This window comes from Zootoca vivipara, chromosome 6 (assembly GCF_963506605.1).
Source record: "Zootoca vivipara chromosome 6, rZooViv1.1, whole genome shotgun sequence".
Classification (NCBI taxonomy): Eukaryota; Metazoa; Chordata; class Lepidosauria; order Squamata; family Lacertidae; genus Zootoca; species Zootoca vivipara.
The window spans coordinates 10,098,476-10,117,336 of NC_083281.1; the positions used below are offsets into that span (position 1 = coordinate 10,098,476).

General features: G+C 49.2%; 1 protein-coding gene across 1 annotated transcript in view; it reads left to right on the forward strand.

The window, feature by feature from the left end:
* The first annotated feature begins 5,649 nt into the window (after positions 1 to 5,649).
* The window catches only part of KCNN1 (potassium calcium-activated channel subfamily N member 1), a 68,754-nt gene continuing 55,542 nt past the window's right edge, over positions 5,650 to 18,861 (forward strand). The window contains exon 1 of the mRNA XM_035120689.2: positions 5,650 to 5,842. The gene's annotated coding sequence lies outside the window, so the exon portion shown is untranslated. The remainder of the gene's footprint in view (positions 5,843 to 18,861) is intronic.

An 18,861-nucleotide genomic window follows, 5' to 3' on the forward strand; every position in this document is an offset into this window, starting at 1 on the left:
CTGCAGTCGCTTAATCTGTTTCATAGTGGTTCTTCCTGGGCTGCCTCCTTCTTCCCCCTTCATTTCATTTCTCCAGCGCAGCGGCTCTTCCACGGCTGGATCCTGCCTCCCGAGCCGCCTCGGTGCCCTTTGGCTAGGGGGAGACCCCATTACGGAGTCCCCGCACGTGCGCCAGGCTATTCATAGCGCAGCTCCTCTCCACCTGCGCTTCCTCCAGACGCCCTGCGGCGCTCCCTCCCTCCCCACCCTCCCCCAGATGCAGTCAAGCATGCAGGGAGCTGTGTGGGGGCGGGCAGGCGCTGGCGGGGGCGGGGAAACCCTCTTGACACCCCCCCCCCCAGCCTGGGTGCGCTTCTCCCGGGGTGGGCGCACGGCGCGCTTTGCATGCAAAAACCATGCCCTCTCATTTTATCTGTACATCTGCGGCTATATATACATGTATATGTGTGCAGAGGGAGGGGTTTCCCTCCCTCCCCCGAGCTAATGCAGGTTATTTTTGGAGCAGGGGATTCCCTCCTCCTCCCTATGCACCAAAGGGAGGGGAGGAAAAGGCAGGAGGCATTGCCAATGAATTATAGATTCGCTGCATCTGGGCTGTTGTTTGTTGCTGATGCTGCCTCTTTTTAGATATATATTTTATTTTATTTTTTTGCAATCATCCAAGGAGGGGAGAGGGGGACGTCGTGGTCCAGGCCTGCCTCGTTGCCATGGCGACGGGGCATCTCTCTGCAGAGCCCCTGGAGCGAGGGGGGCGCAGGAGATGAAGCGTGGGCCGGGAGGAGAGGGGTGGGAAGAGAAAGAGAGAGAGAGAGAAAAGAGCAAAGGGAGAGAGGGGGGGGGAATCCGTGTTAGGGATTCGAGTCACGAGGCTCTCTGCCTACGAGGAATCCTCCGCTTAGCCGGGCTTCCCCCGAACCATTTGCTGCGGGGGCGTTTGCTGGCTGGGCTGAGCTCAGGCGTTCCTGAAACGCAGGCGAGAGGAAGTGCTAAACTGAGGAAGGGGTGGGGAGGAGAAGGAAAAGAAGGAAGGAAGGCACAAAAGAGGAGGAGAGAGGCCATCTTTCAACACCTCTTTTTTCTCCCGCCCGGGGGGGGGGAGTGTTCACGCCGGCGTTCCCGGGGACACCCCTGAAAAATGTTCGGCAGGAGGCTAAGCAGATGGGCAGAATTATCAGGAAAAGGGTTCTGGGTTTGTTAGAACAGGGTGGCTTTTGGGGGGTGGGGTGGAGAAAAGTCGCGGCAGGCAGAGGACCGCACCCCCTAGAGCTCAAGGGCGATGGATCCCTAGGGCCATAGGGGGAGGGGGAGCTGCCCCTCACTCAAATCAAGTAAATAAAAGAGCTAAAAGTAGATATAATCTGAATATTTGAAACGGGAATGCTCGCTGAGATACACAATCTTCCTCTCTGGCTAGCATATCAGTCAGTGCCTGCTTTTTTTTTTTACGCTTCTGCATGTAGCATATAATTTCATCCTTTATTGAAATGTGCGAGGCATTCTGTGCAGAACATCAGAATTTAAGATGCTGCAGCCGTGGGTCTAACTTGCACCGTGGACTAGTCATTCAGTACTGTACTTTGCATAGAGTAAAGACCTGGCAAAGGTCGACGATGGCAGGGAAGCATCTCATAAAATCAAAGAATCGCAGAGTTGGAAGGGAACCCAAGGGTCATCTAGTCCAACCCCCTGCAATGAAGGAATCTCAGCTAAAGCATCCATGACCGGTTGCCTCAATGGGCTCTGCTTACTGTGTTTGCACAGGAAAGCTGCATTGGGGGGGGGGGGGTTAAGAAGGAACTGCTGACAAATGTGGAGTGCTCTTTGTGATTTTGCAAATCGTTAACCACATGAAAGGTACTCCCTGATGTTAATTTTCCATTTAACTTTCTAGTTTTCATATGACTGAATATCTGGACAGTTTTTTCTGAGCACTTGGGATTTAAAAAAAAAAGCAATTGAAAACAACTGTTTTTAGACATTTTATTCCGAATCTGATGACAGGTGCCCCCCCCAACATAAATCCTGGCTACACCTATGTCCACATCCCTTTTTGGGATAATAATCTTCAATAGCCGCCCCCATGAGTTGTCTTAAAATGCCTGTTCAGTTTTTAAAGACCAGAACCCCCACCCTTTTAATTTCTAATATGAAGGGGATGTTTTAATAATGCATAGCAGTGGTGGTCAAAAGTGGAAATGGGGGAAACTTAAATGTGAAAATAAAGTTTATTTCAGCAACAGCAACAACAACAACAAGAAGCCACTGATATTTGTGGCAGCACTTTCCCTTCCTGGGGTTTCCAGCAAGCTGGGTTTAAAGCAGGCATCCCCAAACTTCGGCCCTCCAGATGTTTTGGACTACAATTCCCATCTTCCCTGACCACTGGTCCTGTTAGCTAGGGGTCATGGGAGTTGTAGGCCAAAACATCTGGAGGGCCGCAGTTTGGGAATGCCTGGTTTAAAGCAACAGCTGGGATAGCTCAGTTGGTTAGAGCATGAGACTCTCAATCTCAGGGTCACGGGTTCGAGTCCCACGTAGGGCAAAAGATTTCCCGCATTGCAGGGGGTTGGACTTGATTATCCTTGTGTTCCCTTGAGACTCCACGGTGCTATGATCTCATGTGTCAAAGCAAAATGAAGCAGAATTGCACAGCTAGGCCTTTCCTCCATGAGCTGGTCTTTTGTTGGGTGGCGCCCCCCCCCCCTACACACACACCCGCAAGAGCTGTGGGAGTTATAGCCCCAGATATCTGGAGGTCACCAGCGTGGGGGAGGGGGGGAGCTGGCCTTGAAAAATCTGCCTTTCTCTCTCCTCCTCCTATTCCCCCCCCCAAACCCCCGGCAGCTGTTTCCGTTCCACTTCAGGTGTTTTCCAATGGCTTCTATGCTAAGCGAGGCAATTATTTTGGGGGGGTTGGGGTGGGGTGTGTGCGCGCGCGTGTGAAGGGACAGAACCGCAGTGCCGAAGGTTGGCTTTGTTCTCAACATCCAAAACGAATTGCAGAAGGAAAGGAAAGAGGGAAGGTTTGGTTTTGAGGAAGGCTGGGGGGCGGGCGGCACTCGTTGATCCATGCCTCACGCAGCCAGACCTGCCAACAGCTCTCCAGACAGCCTCTTCTGCTGAATGCAACATTTCCAGCGAACGAGAAGCGTGCAAAGCGCAAGATAGATACTTTAGGTGTGATTTTTGCATCTTTGCTCTTCTCCCCCCCTCCACCGTTTTTTTCTAGGTTTCTTTCCTTGCCTTTCCTATCTCTGGTGACACTTATTCCCATCATAGGATTGTGGACGCGTCTTCGGCTCCATAGGAGCCAACTCACTAGCCGCCGAGGTCCCTTCAGCTCCCCCAATGAAATATTTGAGGGTGCCGGGCGCCCCCAAAGTTGATGAGCGTTGCCATTCCAATGATGTACATGTGATCCTGTGATCGATTGTGCAGGGTGAGGCTTACCTGCCCTCATCTATATTTTATTCAAGTTGGCGGCCCTGTTTCGGCTCCAGTCGCGTTTTAGCGTGGTTCTACCCCAATACGCAAGAGACGATAATTCATGCACCTGTCCTTTGAAATTCACGCTTCTCCGGATCTTGTGATGCAGTTTCCTCAACCAAAAAAGAAGGAAGGAAGGATATTCTTATGTTTATTGTTTTTGGACTTGGGCATGAATTTGTGCAGATCCCCTTGCGACGTTCTTCAACTGCCTGCCCCCCAAAAAACCCCTGGTTAGATTGCAAGCACCTAAGATTTGCCTTTTCTCTCCCTCACCCCCCCCCCCCAGTTCCCAGAAACTAGAGGGTGGCGATGTCATTCTTTTATTCCCAGGGACTTCCGTCTGTTGACAGGGTTGCCCTTTTTTTGAATCTGGAACATTTTATCCCCGTCGAGCAGAACGGATGTTCCTTCTTTCAACAGACACGCACACACATACACAAACATGTCTCGTCGCCTTGCCATCAAACGCCCTGTGATATGTTTCCCGACCTTTGGAGACCTTGGCACTGCGGGGCATCGGAAAAGGACTGGTGCCACGTTGGCACAGCGCGCCGTGGTGAGGGTGGCTCCTGTTTTTCTCTCCAAAGCGGTCAGTGGCTTGCAAGGGGAGGGAGAAGGGGGGCATCAAAGGGCGTCCCCCAAAAAGCCATTCACCAGGGCTTAAATTTGAGAAACCGTCCTTTGTCACAAGGCGCTTGCAAGTGGCTGTAATGTGATCGGCTTTGTGAGCGCGTCCTGGCACAGCCGCCCGTCGGCCTCGAACCAACCCACCGTGCCAGGCCACAGGGAGAAAATTAAGAGTATAAGGAACAATGCCAGGTTACCAGATAGGCACAGGAGGTACCGGCCTATTGGCCCCATGCCTTTTCGGGGCCCTGCGAAAACGCATCAAAATAATAATGTGTCATCAAATGTACTTATTAAAATTATTGGTTGGTAAAATAAAAAAAACGCATTAGGAGATAATTTGCGATGTCCCCCCCTCCCCAGACCTCGACTGCCCAGGGGCCTCCACAGGGTTTAATCCAGCACTGATAGGAAGAGAATGTTCTTCCAAAAAAGAAGTCCCCCCAAAAGATGGTTGTTTATGTATGTTACATCTGCAGCTAGGATTCTCTACGCGCAACGATATGGAAAGAAGCAGAAACGCCCACTGAAGAAGAATGGATAAGCAAGGTGATGGGTTTTGCAGAACTGACACAGTTAACAACAGCTAACATAAGAGAACCTAATGACCAAGGCTTTGTGGAAGAATGGAAACCCTTTCCGGAAAATTCAAAGAAGTGTTATTATACCATGAACCCGCAAGCAGGATTCGAACCATGAGCAACATAAAGGGAGTAAAGATTACAGCAGCTTTGTTAAGGTTTAAGAGATAGAAGACTGGGTGCAGCAGGGGGAGGGAAACAGAAATCTCGGCGTGTGTGTGTGTGTGCTCACAAATCATCTCCCAATACATTTTTTTATTTTACAAACCAACAATTTTAATAAACTCTGCCTATTTGATGGTAGTAGTAGTAGTAATTTTAGAATTTGTACCCCTCCCAAAGTGTTGCCCCAGCCACTCTGGGCTGCTTCCAACATGTATAAAAACATAACAAAACATTACACATTAAAAAGGAGTCCCTAGACGGGGCTGCTTTCAGATGTCTTCTAAAGGTTGTATAGTTACTCATCTCTTTGACATCCGACACGGGAGGGCATTGCACAGGGTCTGCCCCCCTCAAATATTTTATTGGGGGCAGACAGCAAACAAAGAGACCTCAAACATGTTGCAAAGAGTTGCTATCGCTTTGGTTTTTTGGGGGGTTGGCGAGCGAAGGCGCCCGCGGTGTCTTTCCTTCCCCGAAATTAAAACATAAAATCCACCCAGCTTCGGGTGTCTCCGTTTGGGAAGGTGACTGGAGTGTGTTGGGGGGGGGGAGGGGGAGACAGCCGCACCAGCAGCTCCGCCTGGTTCTCTCCCCCCCACACTCCGCGCCTCTCCCCGTCTTCCAGGAGCGGATTCCCTTCCTCTTCCATCATCTAGGGATCCCCCTCTCTGCCAGGGAGCCGCGCTGCTCCAATTAAGAGAGAGAGGCGGGCTGGCAGCTTTTGTCCTTCGCTGGCGAAGGGAGCGCCAGGCAGGGCGGTGTCAGGCGGACACCCCCCCCACCCCCACCCCAGTCCACCCTTCCAGCAGCTATATTGTCTGTGTATTTATAGAAGGGCTCTTTTTGGACCCAGAGGGAGGAGGAGGAGAGAGGTGCAGTTATTCAGGAACCAGGCGCCGAGGCAGGTGCGCCTCGGTCTCTCCTTCCAAAAAGGACACGAAGAGAGATGGAGCAGCTCGCCTTCCCTTCTCCTCCTCCGGGTAAGTGCGCGCCTCTATTCCCCCCTCCGGTGTGGCAGTTGCGCCCTCCCTGCAGGGATGGGGAAGCCTCGGTGTGTGGCAGCCTGGACGTCTCCGAAAAGTCCAGTAGTTCTGGCTTAGCAAACCGGGGAGGTCTGCCGTGGCTCCCTCCAGCTCAGGTGGCGTGTTTTAGGTGGTGTGTTTGCGTCTTTGCTTGAAGATGTCCAGGACTGGGTCTCCTGCGCGCAGAAGTGGCATGGCTCGAGGGTCCGTTTCCTAAGGTTGTAGTCCTTATGGGGTCCGAAGATAAGGCTGGCTTAAGGAGGGGATGGGCACCTCGCCCTTTTTGGAGATCTCTTCTTCTTCTTCTTCTTCTTCTTCTTCTTCTTCTTCTTCTTCTTCTTCTTCTTCTTCTTCTTCTTCTTCTTCTTCAACCTTAAGAAGCTTTCTTATACAGGGCTGACTTCAGATATCTTCTTGTCTCCTTGACATCTGGGGTTATATAGTTACCCATCTCCTTGAACCCTGGAGCGCAAAGGTCTCCCTCCCTCAGGATGTTGCCTGCTCTCCTTCCTTGGAGGTTTCTAAGCAGAGGTTTTGGATGGCCATCTGTCACTGAGGCTTCAGTCGAGATTCCTGCATTGCAGGGGGCTGGGCTAGAGGACCCTTGGGGTTCCCTTCCAACTCCATCATTCTGTGATTCTATGAACCATCTGTGTGCATCGCACTTGCTCTGCCACTGAGCCGCAGTTTCATTTCCCAAGCACAGAAAAAAAGGAGCTAGTCCTCATGAATTTGAATACAAGGCTGATTTAAGGAGGGGGTGGGTGGGTTGCTGTTTGAAGATTCCCAGGACTTGTGCATGCAATGTGTGTTCTCTGCCACAGGAGATATGGTGTGGTGTGTATCCAAATCACAAATCAGAAGGTCTAGTCCTCATCGATCTGAATATAACAGTAAGTTTAAGGAGGAAATGGGGCTGTGGCTCAGCAGGTAGAGCCCCTGCTTTGCTTGAAGAAGGTCTCAGGTTGAGTTCCCAGTGGGAGAAAACCCGCATCTGAAACCTGGCCAGCCGGTGACGACAATAACAGACAGACCCAATATTTTTGCAGCTTCCTGTGTTCCTGCCGTATTGGTTTTGGAGGAAGGGCCCGTGGCTCAGTGGCCTTGGAATCGGATGGTCCCGATTCCAAGGAATGTAAGACGCAGGCTTGGCCCAAGTCAGACGCATTGGCCTAGCTCCATGTTGCTGGCACTGACTGGCAGAAGCTCTCCAGGGTTTCAGGGGGAAAAGCTCTTTCCTGCCTGGAGAGGTTCCAGTGGAGAGCAAACCTATGACCTTCTGCATGCAGAGCGGGTGTCCTGCCACTCAGGCACGTGGTTCCCTGGAAGGCTTGGGCAAATACCTGGGAAAATATTGTCACCTCGGCCCCAAAGCCCATCCCCCATCTCCTTGCCTAGCCAAGACCCGTATTCTCATTCCACGCAGGCACCTCAGATCTCCAGGCCGTCTCTGTTTCTGCACCTGATATGAAGGGGAGAAGCTGCTTTGGGGGCTTGTGAAGTAGTGTGGGGAGAGAGAGTTCAGGATGCAGTGCGAAGGAGGAAAAATTGGTGGGAGAGTTAGAATTGGAGGGGGCTGGATGCCTGCGCCTCTGGCCAATGGACCACTTCCCAGGCCTCCTTTGGTTCAGGAACGGCTGCCAGGTCACATGCATCCCTTTAAAGGCAGGGGAGCTGGCCCTGCTGCCTGCGGTCTGCCTGACTGCCTCTCTCCCACCTCCCCAAGCTGAATTTTACGCAGCTGTTTAATCTGCTTTGGCTCTGCCCTGGACAGAGTTCAGTTGGTTAGAGTGTGGTGCTCATAATGCCAAGGTTGCAGGTTCGATCCCTGTATGGGACAGCTGCAGATTCTTGCATTGTAGGGGGTTGGACTAGATGACCCTCAGGGTCCCTTCCAACTCTGCAGTGGGCCTGGTTCGGTTAGCAGGCGTCTGTCCTTGAACATGTTTTCCTTTACCAGGATCAGTTCACATACATTAGAAACGCCTTAACTATTGCAAGATCTTCCTTCTTGCACTGTAAGGTTAAAGGGTTAGATGCTTAGATGCAGAAAATTGGTCCATTTTAGCTCTGTTGGGGCATCCAACCGCTGCTGCACGCACCAAGTCTTGATTTCTTTGTCTAATAATTACTTGCCCCCCAATACATCTGAGGAGTTCTCTGTCTCTTTTTCCTGTCTGTTTTCCCCGGCACCATGTGTAAGATTATCCAAGCCCTCTCTTATTCAGTCAATACAGCACCTATTTATTTATTTTTTTAAAAAAGAAAGCAACAACAGATATTTAAGTTGGAAAACTGCTCTGCGGAGAGGCATGGCTGCTTCTTGATGTCATTGGCACCCTGGGGTGCAAGGCTGCCCCATGGCGTCGCAGGCAACCATTCTTGGGCCTCCTGGGTGGCCCCACCCTGACTCACACAGGCAGAAAAAGCTCTCTGCAGAGAGCCCAAGGTCGAGCGGCTCTTGCTTTTTATAAATTTCTATCTAGACGCTTCCCTAAAACACAAGAGTGGATTGTGCAAGATAGGTGTCGCACCAGCCAACCTTAGTGGCAGGAGTTTGGGTGGTCACATTTGGGCAGGGTATAAACAATAAAATCATTATAAATAATCATTATTTCCACGTCACACACAGACCCTGCAAAGGCAAATGGAAAGCGTCTTCCATGACGTCTTCAGAACCATCAAAAGCATTTTATCGCTCTCTCCAAAAAAGCTGTCAGCCCTCAGTGTGAGTTTTACAGCTCCCTAAACTGATAGGATATTGGGGAGGGGGAGCCCACTCCAAAATGATTGTTTTTAAAGAGAACGTTGATATCAGTAACTCTCAGTTTCTCATTTCCCCCAGTCTTGGTTCTCCTCATTTTCACATTACCATTATTATTTTAAAAACTCCCTGTGAAAATTCGCCAGCCTTTTAGTGTGAATTTCTCTGTATAGACAAAAGCATCATTTCTGAACACACTACTTGGCTGGAGAACTGGGTTGCAAAATTCAGAGTAGTGCAAATTCCCAAGACCTCAGTGTAAGATTTGGGGCTGTCTTCCCCTGAATTGCAATTACTATGTGAGCTGCCAAGATCATATATAAGAAGACCATCTATTTTGACTATGTGTATACACACACACACACACACATTGGCAATGCTAAAGTATTCTGTTGATGCACCATTTAAAGGTATGGCCTGGCACCTGAACGCATCTGGGATGGCTAAGTTTCTCTGTAGTCCCAGTGAAACGTAGGAAAATAGGAATAGCTTTATTATGCTGAATCAGACCATTTGTTGATACATGGACAAGCCCACCCAGCCAGTCCTACGTGGAGATGGAAGCTGGGATGTTCTGCATGTACCATCATAATCATTGTTGTTGTTGTTTAGTCGTTTAGTCGTACCCGACTCTTCGTGACCCCATGGACCAGAGCACGCCAGGCACTCCTTGTCTTGCACTGCCTCCTGCAGTTTGGTCAGGCTCATGTTGGTAGCTTTGAGAACACTGTCCAACCATCTCGTCCTCTGTCGTCCCCTTCTCCTTGTGCCCTCCATCTTTCCCAACATCAGGGTCTTTTCCAGGGAGTCTTCTCTTCTCATGAGGTGGCCAAAGTATTGAAGCCTCAGCTTCACGATCTGTCCTTCCAGTGAGCACTCAGGGCTGATTTCCTTCAGAATGGAGAGGTTTGATCTTCTTGCAGTCCATGGGACTCTCAAGAGTCTCCTCCAGCACCATAATTCAAAAGCATCAATTCTTCGGCGATCAGCCTTCTTTATGGTCCAGCTCTCACTTCCATACATCACTACTGGGAAAACCATAGCTTTAACTATACGGACCTTTGTTGGCAAGGTGATGTCTCTGCTTTTTAAGATGCTGTCTAGGTTTGTCATTGCTTTTCTCCCAAGAAGCAGGCGTCTTTTAATTTTGTGACTGCTGTCACCATCTGCAGTGATCATGGAGCCCAAGAAAGTAAAATCTCTCACTGCCTCCATTTCTTCCCCTTCTATTTGCCAGGAGGTGACGGGACCAGTGGCCAGGATCTTAGTTTTTTTTTTTTTTTTATGTTGAGCTTCAGACCATATTTTGCGCTCTCCTCTTTCACCCTCATTAAAAAGGTTCTTTAATTCCTCCTCACTTTCTGCCATCAAGGTTGTGTCATCAGCATATCTGAGGTTGTTGATATAATCATTATTATTTGTTAAATTTGTATGTCATCCTTCATCTGTAGGGCAGTTCGTAGATTGCAGCAGCTCTGTTGTTGAGTTACAGCCCACTGAAAATAAAGTTCCAGTCCTCATTATTCCCAAACAGGGCTTGTTTAAACAGGAGCGTTTCCCTACCCCGAGTCAGATTGTGGGCCTATCTAAAAAGGTAAAGGGGCCCCTGACCATTAGGTCCAGTCGTGACCGACTCTGGGGTTGCGCGCTCATCTCGCATTATTGGCCGAGGGAGCCGGCGTATAGCTTCCAGGTCATGTGGCCAGCATGACAAAGCCACTTCTGGCGAACCAGAGCAGCACACGGAAACGCCGTTTACCTTCCCGCTGTAGCGGTTCCTATTTATCTACTTGCATTTTGATGTGCTTTCGAACTGCTAGGTTGGCAGGAGCTGGGACTGAGCAACGGGAGCTCACCCCGTCACAGGGATTCGAACCGCCGACCTTCTGATCAGCAAGCCCTAGGCTCAGTGGTTTAACCACAGCGCCACCTGGGTCCCACGGGCCTATCTAGCTCACTGTTGTTTACCCTGACAGGTAGCTGTGGATTTCTAGGGCTTCAGGCAAGGGGCATAATACTCATAGCTCAGTCGGTAGAGCTCGAGACTCTTAATCTCAGGGCTGTCGGTTCAAGCACGGGGTATGAGTAGGGATGAAAATTGTGTAGAGGGTGAAAATTAGGGAGATGTTATATACTCCAACAATTAGTTTCTACCCAGGGTCATCTCAGCTCTCTTGGAAACAATGGATAGCTCGGTTGGTAGAGCATGAGATCTTATTCTCTCTCTCTTTTTTAAAAATTTTCTTTCTCAGTCTCTCATTTTATGTACGTTTTAACAAAGAAAAGCAAATGTATACGAAAACAATCTACATTTCTTTCAGCTTCCTTCCCCATTACATATTTTATATCTTTCCTCTACTGCATATCAAATTTATATCCAAATACTAATATCTCATTATTATTCTTTTTATTTATCTCTAGCTGCACCAGTTTGTGTCAACCCTGCTAACGTTTTATATATTCAAATAGTCAATATATTTTCTCCACTCGGTCATAAAAAAGACTCTCTTTTTGATTTCTTATTCTTCCAGTAAGTTTCGCCATTCCTGCATATTCCATCAATTTTAATTGCCAATCCTTTTTTGTTTGAGCTGTTTCTTCTTTCCACCTTTCCTATTCTCAAGGTAATTGGTTCAAATCCCACGTTGGGTGAAAGATTCCTAAATTTCAGGGGGTTGGACTAAATGACCCTCAGGGTCCCTTCCAACTCCCTTCCAACTTGGGAGTCCATCTACATTCTCCCACCAACCAATTTTACTAAAGTTTGAAAGAAAACATACAAAGGTTTATATAACAAATATCCATTTCTTAAGAAATCCAAGTTAAAACACTGATCAAACCAAAAGAGGAAAAGGGGAGCGGGAAAGAAGAAGAAAGAGATAATAAAAAAAGATAATGAACTTCTGATTCTTTGTCTGTCAGCTATGTATAGAAAAGTATTCAAAACATCCACTCCAACAATTCCACTTTCTATAAACCAATATTTTCTTCAATCCGCAAGCCTAGGCACTGTAAATTCCTTTTCCTTTTCACGCAAGAAGTCTATAAGGAGTTCCCAATCTTTAGTAAACATTTGACAGTGATTTTACTGCATAGGGAAGCTTTTAAAGGTGTGATGTGTAATGGTGTTTTTATATATGTTGGAAGCTGCCCAGAGTGGCTGGGGCAAACCGGGCAGATGGGTGGGGTGCAAATGATAAAATTATTACTATTATTACTCTGATTAAAAACGCCAGCCTTGCCATCTCAGCTAAGTTTGATAATTTTAGCAACCTTCTTGACACCTGCAATTCTGTGGCCTTCTGCAAGCTTGAAAGCCAGAGGTCCTACGTGGGGCAAATCAGTGTTATCTGGGAGGCTTGTTGCCCCCCCCCACTGGCCCCGATCCTGGCGACGGCACTGCACCTCTTCCCTGAAGATAGGAGGCCAGTGTTGGGCTGGAGAGGCCTGGGCCATTGCCATGCCTGGGCCACCCTGCCAAAAGATGGCATTTTGGCATGAATTCTCTCTCTCCATCTAAGGACAGAGGAAGCGTCACCTGACAATGCTCTTCTTTCTGCGGGGACCCAGACTCCCACCTCCGCACCTCCCAAGCGTGCCAGAGCTTGCAGGTTTGGCAAGAGGGACTATCGGGGGGGGGGGATTTGCCTTGTGGCTTTCCTCCCCCTCCCCCCCTCCCCCATTTCATTTCACACGAACACATACTAATCGGGTGACATTTATTTATTTTGGAGAAACTACTCTGTCATCCGGCCTCACCAAAGGGCAAGGGAACCCTATATCCAAATGCATAAGGCATTTGAGCAAGTCGAGAAACGTGATAGTCCTAAGTTGAGGAGCAGGATTCTTCTGCGGGGGGTGGGGGGGTGGGGAGTAGGAATTCAAGGCTTGTGGGTGGCAACGCGCCTCTTGCAAACAGCAGATTTGGAGGGTGGGCCCTGGGGTGCTTGTTGCCGCCTGCTTTTGTGGTCTTTTCGCTCGGGACACGGCTGGGGTCTTTTAGCACCGGAATGTGAGGTTGCCGAGGTCCAAATTCACAGGGAAGCTTCTGAGCTGTAGCTCAGGGACGGAGCACTTAGCATGCAAAAAGCCCAGGGTTTGGTTCCCGGTGTCTCCAGCTTGTGCTGGGAGTGGCCTCTGAGTCTGAAAGTGTGGACGCTCCTCAGCTAGGTAGGCCAGGAAGTCTGGCTGTGGTGTAGGCCCATTTCCTGCATTCCCATATATAGTTCACAACAATGAGGACTAGAAACTTACTCTAGTTTTTTAGGGGAAGCTTAATATCTCAGTGACGGAGCACCTGCTTTGCACATCGGTTGGGTGGCATCTCCAGCCTGGGATGAGAAAGGACTCCCTTGCCTAAAAACCTGCAGAGAATCGTAGAGTTGGAAGGAAACACGAGGGCCATCTAGTCCAGCCCCTTGCAATGCAGGTATGTTTTTACCCAATGTGGGGCTTGAACCCACAACCCTGAGTTTAAGAGCCTCACGATCCACGGACTGAGCTGTCCAGCTAGGCTTCCAACCACAGTCGATGTAAAGAGTGCTGATCTGGGCAGACCAACAGTCTGACTCACCCTGAGGCAGCTTCCTGTTTAACAATGAGGACTAGAATGTTACTTTCTAAGGGAAGAGCTGTAGCCCAGTGGTAGGGCAACCTCAGGTTCAATGCCCTGCACTCTCTCCAGGTAAAACTGTGAATACCCCTTGCCTGAAACCCTGGAGAGATGCTGCTAGTCAGAGTAGGCAATATTGGGCTCGATAGACTCATTAGTCTGACTCAGTTATAAGGTGGAAGTTCCTGGGAAGCTGGCTTCAAGGGCCTTTTTGGATGTGAACTCGGTAGAGCATGCGACTCGTAATCTCAGGGTCATGGGTTTGAGCCCCACATGGGGGGGACGGACGGACGGACTGCATTGCAGGGAGCTGGACCGGATGACCATGGGGGTCCCTTCCAATTCTAGGATTCTGTGATTCTATGAACTGTAGATTATCCTGATGGTCAAAACAGTTGTGACTCAGTATGGAGCAGCAGCCAATGGTCATAAGAGACGGAAAGCACTTTGTACATGCCTCAGAGCTTCCGTTCCCTGGCCAGCTTGAGAAGCAAACAAACAAAAACCCCAGCGAATGCTTGAAGGAGGAGATTCAAACCTGGTGTTGAGTTGAGAAACAGCTACTGTACTTGCTGCCCTGCTACTGTATATTGAAAGCGTACAAGATTTTTAAAAACACCACCACCACCACCACCACCACAACAACAACAGAAATGCATTTGCAAAGAAAAAACTTAATGCAGGCTGGGTGTGTTTTCCTAGGGTTTGTGCCCTACAATACGTTCCTCGGAGGGGTTTATTAATAGCGCGCTCCTTTGTTTTGGGAATGAATGGCTGGCAGATGGTTTAGATCAGAGCCATGCAGGATTTGGCAGAGGCTCTGGAAAGCTGACGGGGACGGGAACTCCCAGCCGGGACCCACTCCTGGCATTGGGGTGGGAGTGTTGGGCAGCAATCTCCGCCTGCCCCCCCCCCCGCCCCGAGAAAGGTGACCTTTGTCTGTGGGTTTATCTGGTGGGGCCAGACCAGACCTGGTTGTGCTACACCCACGCAGGCTATTACTATTTATATTTGGAGCATTTTTACCCTCTTTCATCAAGAAAGGCTCCCAGAACAGCTCACATGCAATCAATTAGAACAAGGAAGTCCCTGCCCCCACAGGCGTACAATCTAAAACTGACGCAACACACAAGAAAAATGGACAGGGAGGGAAGAGGAAAGCAGTGAACTCAGGCCCCTTTTCCCCTGCCAATAATTTTTTTATTCATTTTCAAATTTATAACACGTCGAAACCAAATTAAAATTAATTTAGTACAATTCGTTCAAAACTGGTTTCTCACTCTCTCAGATGTGTTCCAATTTATCCCTCTCTACGTGCTGCTTCTTTTACAGATTTATCTCCAATTGACAGTCTTTTGTTTTTAAAAGCAAATTCCTCGTCCTTCGGCTGTCCCTTTACGAACTCCTGCAAATAGATGAAACAAAATTATATCAAATGACAGCAAGTGAGGTTATAGTAATTTAAATCTTTCATTCTTCTTTCCAACTTGTGTGCAGTTTCATTTTCTTTCAGTCTCTGTCTGCTCTTAACCTGTTGGTTTTTTTTTTTTTAACATTCTTGACTCGCTTAGATCCATTAATTTCAGTGGGCTTACTCTGCGTAAAATGTAGCTGGCCACAATCCGTGATAACTCATAACACAAACTCCCAAACTCAACCTGTCTTGCTATCCTTAGCTGATTCTAATTGTTTTAATTACAGGTTTTTGTTACTAATTTCGAGTGTTTCTTGCAAACTGCTTTGAGCTTTAGTCGCAATCAGGCAGCATGTAAATCTGGTTAAAATGAACGGGAAGGCCAGACTCCCAAAGGAGGCTTCCAAACTGGGCGCCAGCTAGAGGTTTTGTGCTACAACTCCCAACAGTCCCAGGGTCATTATAAAGACATGCTTTGCCAGTGTTGGTGGGAGTTAATGAATGGGCTAGAGATGATCCTTGGGGTCCCTTCCAACCTTTGTTTTTTTTTAAAGGCCACCTGTCAGGGATTCTTTGGCCTCGATTCCTGCATTTGAGGGGGCTGGACTAGATGACCCTGGGGGGTCCCGTCCAGCTCTATGACTCGATAAACGCAGCCCGGAGTCATACGTCTGGCAGGCTCAACAGGAGAGAAGCTTGAGGCTGTCAAACAGGTGACTTTGGATGGTGGTACCTCGGCGAACTATTTTTACCAGGGCATTGGCAGAGCCCTCTGGGATCAGCTCCTCCAGCCCTTGAGCCCAGCATCCTGTTTTGAGACGCAGCCAATCAGCTGCTCCAACAGGAAGGCCGAAAAGTGACATCAGGAGTGACAAAAGTGACAACAGGAAGGCCGAAAAGTGACCACCCCGTCACCTGTCCCACTATTCCTCCCCCCTTACCCCTGCCTATTTCGAGGTATGCTCCCCCACGAAACAGTCAGGTTCGGTGTCAGAGCATGTCAGCAATAACTCACACAGCGCCAGTTAACTCTCTTTATTCCCAGAAATAAAACAGTTCTGGAGGCCAGGCCTAGTGGGCCCAGCAACTCTTCTTGGTAGATCTTGCCCCAATGGGGCAGTTGCAAGGACTGGAGGTCCGTCCCTGCCTTCCCACAGCTCCTCAATTTTCCTCCTTTCCAAGCAATCTGAGACTTTGCCGTCGCATCTGCCTTTGCTCCTCACACCTCTTCACACCTCTTCTGGTTCTGGGAGACCGGGGGGGGGGGGGAGAGAGCAGGAAACAGGAGGAGGGGGAGACCCCCGGCTTCTGCAGCAGCCTGCCTCATCTCTGCTTCTTGCCCCCCCCCCACCTCTGAATCTCTGCCACAGACTCTCCCTGCTCCCTAAACTCTGTTACGTTTCAGCTTTCAACACCTCCTCCTCCCAGTCTTCTCCCTCTGACCATAGCTGCCAAGTTATCCCCTTTTTAAAGGGAAATTCCATTATGCTGAATAGGCTACCTCGCAAGAAAAGGGAAAACTTGGCAGCTATGCCTCTGACTACTCATTGTCATCCCACCACCAGTCCCCTGGCTCCGAGCCTTCTTCACCTGGGGGTTCCCTTGGGGGTTCCCCAGCTGCTGCCTCCCACCAATCTTCTGCATCCAGCCAGTCCATGACAACTGCCTGTCTCCACTTCTCCCACGTCTTTCCCAATCCACCAGAGACTGTGCCTGCATGCAGCCATCCTTTACTCCGCCTTTTTCATGCCTCTCCTGGTTCTGGGGGACAAGATGGGAAGGGAGCTGGTCGCAGCAGGAGGGGGAGACACCCGTGGCTCTTCACCAGGTGGACTCATCTCTGCCTCTTGGCCTCCCTCCTCTCATGCTTCAGCTTCTGCCGCTTATTTCTGGACTTCTCCAGTAGTGGTGTAGTGGTTAGTGTGTCAATCTAGAACCTGGGAGAGACCAGGGTTCAAATCCCCCCACTCTGCCCTCAAGCTCACCAGGTGTGACCTTGAGCCCGCCGACATCACAAAACAAAACAGTGCAATGCCTCAAGATGAGAAATGAAACATTTTTTTTTAAAAAAAGTGGTAGAGTCCTCCTTCCTGGTTCAGGACTCTACCACCTCCTTTGAGCACAAGGCCAGGCCAGGCAGACTCTGGCTTGCCGTTGCGTCTTGCATGGTGTCTTTTCTCTGTCTGGCCTGGCCATTCCCGGAGGGGAGGATCGAGGACCCCATGTGGAATTAATTCCTTCTTAGTCAGCCATACTCTGGTGAAGCTCATCCTGTTCTGAGTTCCTATTTAAAGAACATTTGACCTTTCTGTGCATACCCTGGGAAGGAGGGTTGCAGAGGGAAAGCTGTCCCAAAGTGTTGCAGCACACGGCAGATTGCGATGTGTGTGTCTCTTGAAAAACAAGTATTTCCTCCTGGGGGCAGGTGGCATCAGGGAAAGTCCGATTATTATTAAACTGTTTTGTTTCTTGTTCTTCTTGGTTGTTGTTGTTGTTTGGCCAATTATATTTTTATTACTTAAAAAAAAAATTACCACATTGACATCAAATTTAAAAGCCGACTCCCTGCCCCACTGCTTCCCTACCCACCCTCATTTTCTGCCCAATATCACATGCATTTCCAAATTGCATTTTAAAAAACATATTTTAGCATTTTATCCTCACCCCCCTTGTTAAATCTTTTACATGCCCTTCGCGAGCGGGTCCCAGGGAGGGTTGCAAGCGTTTAAAAATTCAGAATTTTAAATGCTCCTGTTTAGGTCCTGTAATCTGAGCGTCTGGTATGTTCCTGACCTGGCAACCCCTGGCAAACTCTCCAAGTGTCCCTATTTTCCAGGGACAGTCCCAGATTCTCAGAGGCCGTCCCAGTTTCTGATTTGATCCTGGAACGTCCTGCTTTTCCTTAAGATGTCCCTGTTTTCCTCAGAGAAATGTGGGAGGGTCTGGAGTTATCCGACCTCTGAGCCAAGGAGATATGTAACTAGACAACCTTTTTAGAAGATATCTGAAGACAGCCCTGTTTCATGTTTATGTTTTTATATACAGTGGTGCCTCGCTAGACGAATTTAATTCGTTCCATGGGTCTTTTCTTATAACGAAAAAATTCGTCTAGCGAATCCCATAGGAATGCATTGAAATTTTTTTGAATTTTTTTTGCCCATAGGAACGTATTAATTGAATTTCAATGCATTCCTATGAAAACGAATTCGTCTAGCGAGGCAACCTCTGCTAGAAAAAACCTTTCGTTAAGCGAAAATTTCGTTAAGCAGGGCATTCGTTAAGCGAGGCACCACTGTATGTTGGAAGCCACCCGGAGTGGCTGGGCAAACCAAGTCAGAGGGGTTGGGTATAAATAAAACTTGTTGTTGTTGTTGTTTGTTGTTGATACTACTATTATCATTATTATATTGAATAAGACCTCCCTATTTTCATTGGAGAAATGTTGGAGGGTGTGTGCTAGTTGTGACTGCCACAAAGGTTGTGCAGCTGTGTGTCTGTGGACACAGAGAGAGGACACAGACCTCTCCCCTCTCTCCTCTAACACTAGGTAAAGGTAAAGGTAAAGGACCCCTGGACGGTCAAAGGTGACTATGAGGTGCAGGGCCGTCTTAAGCATATCTGGCGCTGTGGCGCGAAGATCCCTCCGGCGCCCCCCCGTTTCCCAGCGTGGCTGTCTGGCGGGCACAGCAGCGCAGCGCCCCCTGGCGGCCCGGCGCCCTGGCGCATTGCGCCACCCAGCCTTGCCTTAGAGCCGGCCCTGATAGAGTGCAGCGCTCATCTTGCTTCAGGCCGAGGGAGCCAGCGTTTGTCCACAGGCAGTTTTCCGGGTCACGTAGCCAGCATGACTAAACCACTTCTGGCGCAACGGGACACTGTGGCGAGTGCCAGAATGCACAGAAACACCACTGACCTTCCCGCCGCAGCGGTACCTATTTATCTACTTGCACTGGCGTGCTTTCGAACTGCTAGGTTGGCAGGAGCTGGGACAGAGCAAAGGGAGTTCACCCCATCAACGGGATTCAAACCGCCGACCTTCTGATCGGCAAGCCCAAGAGGCTCAGTGGTTTAGACCACAGCGCCATCCACACCCTGGGTGTCCCCTAACACTAGAACTGCTGGGCATCCAGCAAATCTGAATGTTGGTCCAGGATTCTCGAGCAACGGTGTTGGGTGTTACAAGGAGGTCC